This window comes from Equus caballus, chromosome 30, assembly GCF_041296265.1.
Source record: "Equus caballus isolate H_3958 breed thoroughbred chromosome 30, TB-T2T, whole genome shotgun sequence".
Taxonomy (NCBI): domain Eukaryota; kingdom Metazoa; phylum Chordata; class Mammalia; order Perissodactyla; family Equidae; genus Equus; species Equus caballus.
In genome coordinates this window covers 17759698-17771440 of record NC_091713.1, presented here as the reverse complement: position 1 = coordinate 17771440, position 11743 = coordinate 17759698, and the positions used below count along the sequence as shown (strand labels likewise).

General features: G+C 49.4%; 1 long non-coding RNA gene across 1 annotated transcript; it reads right to left on the bottom strand.

The window, feature by feature from the left end:
* Window positions 1-9480: 9480 nt before the first annotated feature.
* LOC138921596 (uncharacterized) lies at window positions 9481-10682 on the bottom strand. Its single transcript, XR_011434291.1, has 3 exons — window positions 10562-10682; window positions 9798-9885; window positions 9481-9622 (listed from the first exon to the last, which is right to left on the bottom strand). It is a non-coding gene; the product is annotated as an uncharacterized lncRNA (long non-coding RNA).
* Window positions 10683-11743: the final 1061 nt, after the last annotated feature.

The window sequence follows — 11743 nt, the reverse complement described above, 5'->3', positions numbered from 1 at the left end:
ATCACCAGTAATGTGGCAATTCAATATCATGTGCCTCCTGATGCAATGTCCTGAGAAAGACACAACATCATTGCTATGATATTATTGCCTAAAATGCATAACCTGAATCTGGTCATGAAGAAACATCAGACAAATTCAAATTGAAGAACACTGTACAAACTATCTGGCCGATATTCTTCAAAACTGTCAAGGTCAAAAAAAATGTCAAGGTCATGGAAGACAAAATAAGACTGAGGAAGTGTTCTAGAGTAAAGAAGACTAGAAAGACATAACAATTAAATGTACTTCATGCTCCTGGAGTGGATCATTTACCTGGCAAAAAAGTTATAAAAGACATTATTGGGATAATTGATAAAATTTGAATATAAACTATGGATTAGATAATAGCAATATGTCAATGTTAAATATTCTGTCTTTGATACACCTTGAAGTCTTTCAGGGTAAATAGGTGCAATGTCTGTAACTGAGTCTCAAATGGTTCATTAAAAAAAATACTATACACACACATATGCATATATGCATATATGGATGGACGGATGGATAGATAGATAGATAGACAGATAGGTAGATAGATAGGCAGACAGAAAGATAGACCGATAGATGGAGATATATGATAGAAGATATAGATGGATGGATAGATAGATGATAAATAAATGATGGAAGATAGATAGATACATATATATATAGATATGTGGATGGATGGATAGATAGATGGGTAGATAGGTAGATAGACGTATATATCATATGCATACAAGAGAAATGAAAGAGTTTGGTGCTTGCAAGATGATGAGGTTTGGAAACCACTGCTCAAGACACAGGACAATGTGGTTTGCTGACAGAACAGAGAGAACTCAAACCTTCTGGCCTCCAATGCCACCACTGCAAGGAAAGGTCAGTGACCAAGTCCAGAGACCACGCCTGTCTTACTTGCTCTCTGATCTGCTACTGACTTTTTCTCCTTGAAAACATCTCTTCCCTCTGCTCCCATTGGCATGACTCTTCTAGTTTTCCTTCTGCCTCTTTGGTTGCCTGCTCTCCATCTCTTTACCAGCTCCTCTTTCTCTGCCTATTCCTTCAGTGTGAGTGATATTCAAGGTCCTGGTCTTGTCATCCTTCACAATCTCCCGCCTCAAGTTCATCTACACTCATGGGTTCCGTGACCACCTCATGCTAATGATTCTCAGATCCTCATCTCCCCCTCAAGTCTATCCACATCTCCAAGCGTCCACTGGAAATCTGCACCTGGATATCCCAGAGGCATCTCAAACTCGACATGTCCCAACCTGCACTTACCGTCTTCCTACTTCCCTCTGCCATACTCCCACTGCAATCTTCCCTATCTGGGAAAATAGCCTGTTTCTCAAGACAGAACCCTGAGTTCGTCTTGCACTGAGCACATCCGGTCAATTACTGAGTCCCATCTTTTCTGCCCCCTAAATCTCTCTCAAATCTGTCCATTATGTCACTATAGTCGCCCCCTTGCCAGTCCACTCGCCCCAATCTCTCCTTGGATCATTGCAACAGTCTCCTAACTGTCCTCGCTCGCCCTCAAACCCATCTGCCATACTGAAGCTAAAAGCCTTGGCTAAAGCCCTTTGTCTTAGTCCCAACTCCCCGAGATAGCTCAGGAAGCCCTGTGTTGTGGCTCCTGCTCTCCTTTCTGTCTCCTCTCCCACCACCTCTCCCGTCTTGCATTCTACATGCCAGCCACTCAAAACTTCTCTCAGTTCCCCCAACCCAAACTACTCCATCAGTTTGGAACCCTCTCCCTTCCCATCATTTCTCAATCCACCTGCCTCTCCCACCTCTCCTTACATGAATTGAACTCAGCTCTCAGGCCTCAGCATGGTTATTACCTTCTCAGTGAAACCTTCCAAGACTCCTCAAGTCTGGGTGGGGATCCCCAGTAATGCATTTCCTATCATAGTGCTTATCACAGTGAATTGTAATTGCCTACTTACTTGTCTGCATCCTCTGTGAGGACAGTACTGTGTCTTGTTCATGGTTGAAGGCTCGGTGCCCAGCATTATACCTGGAATATTATACCTGGTCACAAATAATGATAGATAGATACATGGATGGATGAACGAATGGAGGGATGGATGGGCCAATTGATTTATGTTAGATAGATAGATGATAAGTGATAGATGATTGATAGATAGATGATAGAAGATAGATAGGTGTGTGGGTGGGTGGATAGATGGATGGATAGGTAGATAGATAGATAAGATAGGTAGATACATAGATAGACAGACAGACAGATAGATAGATAGATAGATAGATAGGTGGGTGGGTGGGTGGATGGATGGATGGATGGATGGATGGATAGGTAGGTAGGTAGAGAGAGAGAGATGGATAGATGATAGATGATAGAAAATAGATGATAGAAGATAGGTAGATGATAGAAGACAGATGATGATGATAGAGATAGACAATAATGATGATAGATAGATATGGATGGATTATAGATGATAAATAGATGATAGACCATAGAAAATAGATAGATGATAGATAGACAGAAAGATAGATAGATGATAGAGATAGATACAGATAGAGGATAGCTAGATAAGAAGAGAGAGGGTAGATAAATGGACAGCGGGCTTTGGAATCTGGAGTCGTGACTGCCTGAGATACACAGCAATACACTTTGCCAATTTTTGATGTTTATGCTGAAAAATATTAAAAGCCTTTTGAGGTACAGATTTCCTTTTCCACAATTAAATTGGGGTTTTTCTTGCTTTGATATAACAGTACTACATTTTGCCACATGGTGGAGCCAACGCAACACCAAAGAGTCCTTTGGCGGCGCCATTTGGCCACCATCCTCCGAACGGGTGTGATGTCACCCCGCATTGTTCACAGTGGAGAGCCTTATTTTGGCGTAAAGACATTACTGCGCCTTATAGTTGTTCTTCAGCAAATCTTGGTGATTTTTAAAACTCTCCGAGATTCAGAGAAATCATCCCAGCTCCGCAAAAGGATTGAGAGAGTTACTTTCTCTCCAGTGAGAGCCTGTCGGCCTGTTGGCACAGACTTGTTTCATTGTGGGCGGGGGCAGAGAGTCTGCAGTCCTGGTCAGAGTTCTGTTGCCAAGAGGGAGCCTTCAAGATGGCACCTGCGATGGGGCTCAGAGGCCCTCTCCACCGAGATGCCTCCCCCTCCCCTGCCCAGCCTGATCATAACACTCACCTCCCTAGTCTTCCAATGACTCTCTTGTTGCCCTCCCAAAGCCCTACAGGATCCAGCCCCTCCCAAGCTCCAGGGCTCACTCGTGTCCTCCTCTACCCTCCCCACCACATTGCCACCACCCCACCCCACCCCTATGCACAAGACCTCAAGAGTCCAAGAGAGTTCCCTGGGTTTCCAGGGTTTCCAGCACTTCGCTGGACGTTGGAAGTTGGCTTCAAAATGCCCCCAGGGGTGGAAATGGGGTGCAGAGGCTGGGCTGTGTATGACGGCCAGTCTGGTCCCAAGCAGACCCCCTGAAGATTTCCTGGGCTCCCCACTTCTCACATGAGCACCAGCACCCACACCTGAGAGACTGTGGCCCAGTCCAGCCACAGGGAGTGAGGGGACGGGAGACACAGCAGGAAATGCTTTCAGGGCCTTTGTTCAAGAACATGCTGACCTTTCTCCTAGAGTACACTTCACAAGTGCTCCACCCTGGGGGAGGGACCTGCTGGTTCCTTGTAAATAGGGATGGTGCACCCCACCCCACTCTAAACACAGATGTCTCAAACAATCCTGGTAGATTTAAATCCGGGCTCCTCAAAACTCTCCACTCAGGCACCCCTTTAGCAGGACCCAGGGCCCCAAGCAGCATTCCCACCCCCCGCCCCCCCGCCCATGTCAATGACACAAACACTGATGCTATCTTGCCTTGCCTTGGGAAAGCTTTATGCCTATGTTCCTTCATTCGATAACCCTTTATCAAGGACCCACCAGGTGTCAGGAGCTATGCCAGGATCGCAAGATGAATAAGAAAGACATCATCGTCCGTTTCAGGAACCTACAGGCCAACAGGGAATCAGACAAGTAAATATCGCAGCACCTGGTGATAAACGCCCTAACAGAAGTCACGTAAAAAGTGCCAAGGTCACAGCTCTAATTATTCATGTTTGCACTTTCCGATTTACATTCAAAGCCGCATCACAGAATTTACGTTAGAGAGCACTTCGGTCTTGACATGACTTGCATTTCTGATCAGTCCCTAGACAACTTGGGTGGAAAGAAACTCCTCCAAGACACTCCCTGCTAACTATGAGTCAGGGAGCCGAGGCCTCCCCAGCATAACCCAGTCAGAGGCAGAGCGACAAGGTCAGCATCCAGGCAGAGGCTGGGCGTAGCCTGGGGAGGGGGCAGCGGGCTGGGACCCCGCCCTGTGAGCCTGAGACCCCGCGCGGGCTCCAGCGCTCCCTCTGGCTGCTGGCTCTCCAGCTGTCCCAGCCCCTCTCTGGCCTTGGCTGGCTTCTCATCTGCACGGGTTACACGAGAGGTGATGGTGCCGCCCTCCCGTTCCACCTCCAAGCCTGCTGCTTTCATGATTCTCATTCTTGCCCTTAGGAGCTGAAGGATCTCCACGCGCTGAGTCAGACCGTGGCCACATCGCTCAGACGTGACTCAGACCCGACTCTGAGGCCCCCTTTGTAATTTTCCCTTATTTGGCCCGGGGTAGGTCTCCGTGCTCTCTCTCAGGAGCTGCTGGGCAGAGCTTCTCTCTGGACCAAGGAAGAGCCCGGGGGCCTGACTGTCAGACGGTGACAGCCTGGGATGGGCTCCACAGCTGACCGGCTCATCCTCAGAAGGGGCTGATGCAAAGGAATGACTTTCCAGACTTTAAATCCTATGGAGATTTCAATCCTAAATCCTAGGGAGAATGACTTGGGCACCATTAAGCTTCCACTAGCTGTGCCTGGACACCCAAATTAATATTCTAAAAAATAAATATCTCCTGGAAAAGTCCTATATTATATCGCCTATAAATGATTCATAGAAAGTTTCCTCCATGTATATATGCATATATATAAAGGAGAGAAAAAACAAACAAATGACCCACCTCCCAGAGGAGGAAGCCTCAGCCAGTGCAGCATCCTGGTTATTCCACCCCAAGTGCCAGCTGCGTTTACAAGCGGCCCCGGGAGTGGAAGTTGGAAGTAGAGGGGATGTTGAACCAGGCGGGTTTTGAGGCAGAAAAGGCCCTGTCCAGGCAGAGAAAGAGGAGCTGCTGAAGGAGACTGAGAAAGAACAGCCAGCGAGCTGGGAGGAAAACCAAGGGAGGGAGCTGTCTGCAGGAGCAGAGGGAAGAAAGCTTTTTCAGGAAGGAGGGGAAGGGCATCAGTGATGGAGGCGGCCAGAGGATACAGGACGTGGGACCTGAGAAGCTCTCCCTGCATTTGGGGTCAGGGAAGCCATCAGTGACTGTGGCCGTTTGGCCATTTCGGTCTGCAGGGCGCTGGTGAACAGGGTCAGAATGTTCATTTTCTCCTTCATTTGCTCTGCAAACCACATCGCCCCACGTCTAGGGCAGAGGTTCCCAAATGCAGCCTTGCCTTCAAATTCTGACTCCACTACTCACTAGCCAGATGACCCTGGCTGAGTCATTGAAATTCTTGGTGACTCAGTTTCCTCATATGTAAATGTAGAAAAAATAGCAAGATCCTTCTCATCAGATTATTGTGAGGATCTATCCAAAGGAAATGAAAATGCTGACTCAAAACGATATCTGTACCCCCACGTTCATTGCAGCATTATGTACAATGGCCAAGACATGGAAACAACCTAAGTGTCCAAACTTCCAGTTATAAAATAAATAAGTTGGGGCCAGCACAGTGGCATAGTGGTTAAGTTCACCCACTCCGCTTTGGTGGCCAGGAGTCCACAGGTTCAGATCCCAGGCGCAGACCTAGCACTGCTTGTCAAGCCATGCTGTGGTGGCGTCCCACATAAAATAGAGGAAGATGGGCACAGACGTTAGCTCAGGGCCAGTCTTCCTCAGCAAAAAGAGGAGGATTGGCACAGATGTTAGCTCAGGGCTAATCTTCCTCAAAATAAATAAATAAGTCATGGAGACATAATGTACAGCCTGGTGACTATAGTTAATAACACTGTATTGCATATTCAAAAGTTGCTAAGGGAGTAGATCTTAAGAGTTCTCATTGGGGCCGGCCCGATGGTGCAGCAGTTAAGTGCACACATTCTGCTTCAGCAGCCCACGGTTCGCTGGTTCGGATCCTGGGTGCAGACATGGCACTGCTTGGCAAGCCATGCTGTGGTAGGCATCCCACATATAAAGTGGAGGAAGATGGTCATGGATGTTAGCTCAGGGCCAGTCTGCCTCAGCAAAAAGAGGAGGATTGGTGGCAGATGTTAGCTCAGGGTTAATCTGCCTCAAAAAACAAAAGTTCTCATCACAAGAAAATAAACTTCTGTAACTATGTATGGTGACAGATGTTAACTAGACTTAGTGTGGTGATCATTTTGCAATATAAACAAATATTGAATCATTATATTGTATAACTGAAACTAATATAATGTTGTATGTCAATTATACCTCAATAAAAAAAATGAATAAATACATGCAGAACATTCAAGATGAGGCCACGCTCTCCCCAGGCTGTTCCAGTCAATGACAACACAGCAGAGACAGTGGGCTGGCCATTTCTGTCCAGCGCAGACCTCTCACGGGCCAGCTGTGCTCAGAGGTCTCCACGGGGTTGGCTGAGATTTCTCAGGGAGGCACCGCAGCCTAAGGACCCTCCTACCCCACCACCTTTCCTTCTCTCTCTCTGCTTTCACAGGTGTCAGACCTGCACGGTGGTCTGAGGGCTCCCCCGCCTCCTCTGCTCCCTCTCCCCTTGTCTTTCACAGACATCACCCCCGATAAGTCTCTCGCACATCTAACGTCGTGTTGGCATTTGCTTCCTGGAGGACCCAAACTGACAGACCAGGTTAAACAGAATTCTTTGCTACAGGACTTGTCAGAACCTTTAATCTAATCATATACATTATGACTCATTAAGGGGGGAACATACTAGGAAGCATTTCCCAAATTTATTTGACCACGAAAAAAACACCCCCACACTCACACCACAGAACATCCATTAACCTCTCATGGAACTTATGATCTGCTGAAAGATTTGGTGGACAGTCAACTAGAAGACCTCTGAAGTTCCATCCCAGCCCTGGGCTTCTGTCATGTGGATCTCCAAATGTGAACACTTCAGCAATGACAGTGCATCCAGGGCCTCATTGTACAGAAGGAAAGCCCCACGGCCTCCCCTGATTTTTATCCACAACCCGCGCTATATTTATAAGTCTCCTCCCATGAGAATTACAGAGCACTCTGGTAACACCACTGATGCCACTATCTCTATTTTACAGACGGAAAACCTGAGGCGCAGGAAGCTTAAGACGCTCGCCTGGGATCCACACTCGGGTTCTTGGTGTTGCTACTGTGTCATGGTCAGTTTGACACGTTGCCTTGATGGAAGACTAAAGGGGGCCACAGCTGGGGGAAGGGAAACCAGAAGGGTTCCTGGAATCTAGGTCCCTGGGATAAGCTGGCTCATAGCCATCACAAGACGGCACTGGGCCGAGCTCTATGCCTGCAGGGAAGTGATGAACTTTTCCTTAGTGCAAAATTTCTCCCAGGCTAGAGTCCTCACACTGGCTCATAATGAACTCACTCCGGCTTTGATTTATAGATTGATCATGGATTATTTGCGTCAACGGAGGGAGGAGGTAAAAAATAACAAAACAAGAAAATAGTGCCTGACCCCAGGTAGAATACAGTATTGCAGAGAGGCGAGAAAATAGTGAAACGTCTAAATTGCCGTAAAACATATGTAGCAGAGTGCAGGAGAAATGTGGAGACCCAAAGTGCTAAGGCGGTAGAGCTGGGTGGCCGTCGTGTGGAAGAGCAGGATTGGCAGTTGGCTGCCCCCAGCCCCCTCCGTCCCCCCTCACTGGTCTAGCCCCGTGGCCCCCAGCCCCATCTCTGCAATCTCCAGATCCTGCCTAAACCAGCAGAGGCTTCCTGCCCCAGCGCCAACACCAACTTCCCTTCCAGTGGGTGGGTGTCTGGGGCCACAGCGCCTGCTAGGTATTTTCCACCCTTCTCCCTGGTAACAAGCCTGTTCATTGGCTGAGAAGAGGAATGGAATTGGGAGACATATGACAAAGAGATCAGACAGAGCCGTGTTTCTCAAGATGGGGCTACCTAAACGGCCCTGGAAACAGGCCCCGGTGATGCTTACAGTTTTCAAACCACTGCTGAACAGCAGCCGGGAAACTGGTTCCTGCCACGCTGGCGTGTTGGGGAAAGTCCCGCAGCGACCACCGAGACTGCAGACGCGGGAGGGCGGGGTGGGCAGAGGCCTCCTAAGGGGCCGTAGTTGCCCGGGCGATTTCTCACGCCGGGCGAGGCCGTGTTTCCTTACGAACGACTCTCCGGACTCTGCAAAGGCAATGCGATTGCCCCATTTTCAGAGCTGGGAGAACCGGGGGTGAGTATTTTGAAAATGGCAAAGGACGCCACAAATGCAAGATACAATTCAGCAGCAGCAGCGTTATTATTGGGGGACCCCTGCTATGAACACCCCTCCCAGGGGCGGGGTTTGGGGCAGGGGCAGCCCCTCTGCCACCGGCCTCTCCTCCGCCAGGGCGGGGTGGCCACAGCGCCCGCTCGCTGCTGGAATTCTCTCAGGGCCCAGGAAACCGGCGGGGCTTTTCTGAAGCTTTTTCCGGAGTTTTCTTCTCTCCTCCTCCTCTCCGCTCCTCCCAGCTTTTGCAACACCCGGGACAAGCCTGTGCATCTCCTCTTGAGCCCTGGCAATGCCACCGGGAGCAGCCCCCCTTGGTGATGTCCAACCCCCCGCAGTCATAGGAAGGAACAAGCCCTGTAACTGCTCCAAAGGCGGGAAATCTTTCAAACAAAGCCATTTTTGTAACTCGGGAATTCCTGTCCCCTCCTCGTTCCTTTGGACCTGGATCACAACCCTGCAAGAGGGAAGGGAAGAAAGAACCGACCTGTCCTCGGCCTCTGCGCTGGAGAGGAAGCCGGCCGTGCCATCGCCTGGGCCTCCCAGAGCCGGACGGAGGGTCAGGCTCGCTCGCCACACGGTAGCATCAGCTCTGCCCGGCCTCCATTTTCTCATTTATAAAATGAGGAAATATCTCCCGTGACCAGTTGTGAAGATGAAATGTGCACATGCGCGGAAAACACGGAGCTCGGTGCCTGGCACACGGAGGTGATCCATTAAACAGGTGGCAGAACCTGCAGACTGTGCCCCTGACACGGCTGGGACATCCAGGCCCACCAGTGGGTGTGGCCTAGATGTTGCCTTTTCTCTTCTTTTCCTTTGGAGAAAATAATCTAAAGAAAAATGCTACAGGGGCCCGCCCGGTGGTGCAGCAGTTAAGTCTGGAGGTTCCACTTCAGCGGCTCGGGGTTGGTGGGTTTGGATCCCGGTGCGGACATGGCACCGCTTGGCAAGCCATGCTGTGGCAGGCGTCCCACATACAAAGTAGAGGAAGATGGGCATGGATGTTAGCTCAGGGCCAGTCTTCTTCAGCAAAAAAAAGAGGAGGATTGGCAGCAGATGTTAGCTCAGGGCTAGTCTTCCTCAAAAAAAAAAAGAAAGAAAAGTGCTACAAAAAGAGATTGCCTTGCTGTGGCTCTCAGAGACACACACACATTCTCTCACGCGCACACACACACACACAAACACAACTGCTGGCACACAAGGGCTGTGCCACACCCGGGCAGTCTTGGGTGATCCCAGCTGCTTCTGACTCACTCGCTGCCCTCAGGGCTGGTGACTCATTCGAGGAAAGTCCTCGGCAGGGAGGCCGGTGGAGAGTGTGCGTCTCTGTGCTGGGGCATTCCTGTGGAAGGGTTGGCGTGGTCAGAGAAGGATGAGATTTTGCCGATCCCCTGAGACAGCCTGGTGGGGGAGGCTTTGAAAAGTATAAAGAGCTGTGTTTGTTCAGGTTGAAAAACTGGACCTTGTCCAGTGGCGGTGGCAGTAATCATTGTGTGCACCTGCAAATAAAGTTAAGCAGCTGATGACAGCGACAGGCCTTTGTGAGCTGAGTCTGGTGTGCACAGAGGCCCTGGGAGGCTGGTGAATCTGAGGCCAAGGCTGCACGGAAGAGGGTGTTGCCGGGCAGGGGAGAGGCGGTCCAGGGTGAGCCACAGGGCCCTCCTGCCCCAGGGCTCCTGGAAGGTTCTGATTTGACTGCCCTGAGAGGTCTGGGCTGCCCACTACTCTGTTGCTTAGAGGACTCAGGAGGGGAACCTCGGCCATCTGCCTGGAGGAGGCGCTTCCCCCGGGGATGAACAGTCCTGGAGGAGACTGGCAGAGATGTCTGTACTCCTGGCTGCTGTGCCTCACTGAGCAGGTGGACAAGCTGTCGCCCAAGAATCCAGAGCCAGAAGAAATTGGGGTGGGCCCAAAAGAAATCGGACGGTGAAACAAATTCACAGCTTCCAGGAAAGGCTGTCTCTTTCCTCTGTTCTCAATAGTGATGATTTCCTAAAACCCTTGCCCCAGAAACCTACCAGCTAGAAATGGATGCCTGTGTCTCCCATTTCATCCAAGGGTAGAAAAAGCGGAGCCTGGTGGCGGCCAGTGGTACCTGTCCGTCAGGCAGCGTGCCCAGACTTGAAACTGGAGATGGAGGATGTCAAAGGAAAACACATCGAGACTTAGATGGAGAAGGGTTAATTAGAAAGAAAGATTAGTGCAATAGAGAGAACAGTCTGATCTCTGACGCCTGCAAGTGTCTCGAAATCAAGCAGAAAAGGAGTTCTCTCTTACGGGGTAAGGGAGGGGCAGGCTGGGATAAAGCGAATCTCTGGAAGGGAAGCTGGACAAACAAGGGGAACTGACTGGGGCTCGGACAGGAAAAGCTCCAGCTGTAATCAGCCGCCTCCCAGGAGAAGCTGAGGAAGGGGGCACATTCCACTTTTATTGTGTTTGCTCAGACTTGGAGGCAAGCGGAGTTCAAAGTCCTGTAGGAAAGAAAGAAACCCGACTAAAGTTTGGAAAAGCAAAGCAGAGTGTAAGAATTGGGCACTGAATGCTTAGTCGAGGACGAGACTAGGTTGGGGAGGGGAGGACAATATTGGTGAATTCAAAACCAAATCCAAAATGTAGGCTGATTCCATAGAAATGGGGCGGCTGCTGACTGCACTCCTTGGTATGTCAACCTGCAAAAACAGAAAGCAGTTCAGTTATAACTCCTATGGGAGTGTTCATAAAGGCATAAACTTAACAGACTTCTGTAGAAACTTTTCTTTTAGGCACCTCTCAAATCTTAACTTTTCTTTTTCTTTGTTTTTTTTTAAGGAAGATTAGCCCTGAACTAACATCTGCCGCCAATCCTCCTCTTTTTGCTGAGGAAGACTGGCCCTGAGCTAACATCTGATGAGGATTTTTAGGCTGGCTACTTTTAAAACTGCAGATGAGAAGCAGGCTCCAAGGAGCAGAGTTTGCTTGCCCTTTGTTGGGAGGCATTTACATTTGTAAGGGAAACCCCCATCTGTAAAGATGCCTCCCTCTCTGTGCCAGGAAGAAGGGAGATGACCTTATCTCTAGAAACTCTTAATCAATGCCAAAGGAAAGAACTTAAGTTGTTTACTGTCTGGCAACCTCATGTAACTGACCCCCCCCACCCCCAACATCCTCCTTTGTCTTTAGCTGAAGGTAATATTTAAGTGGTGACTTCTGCCGTTTACTTA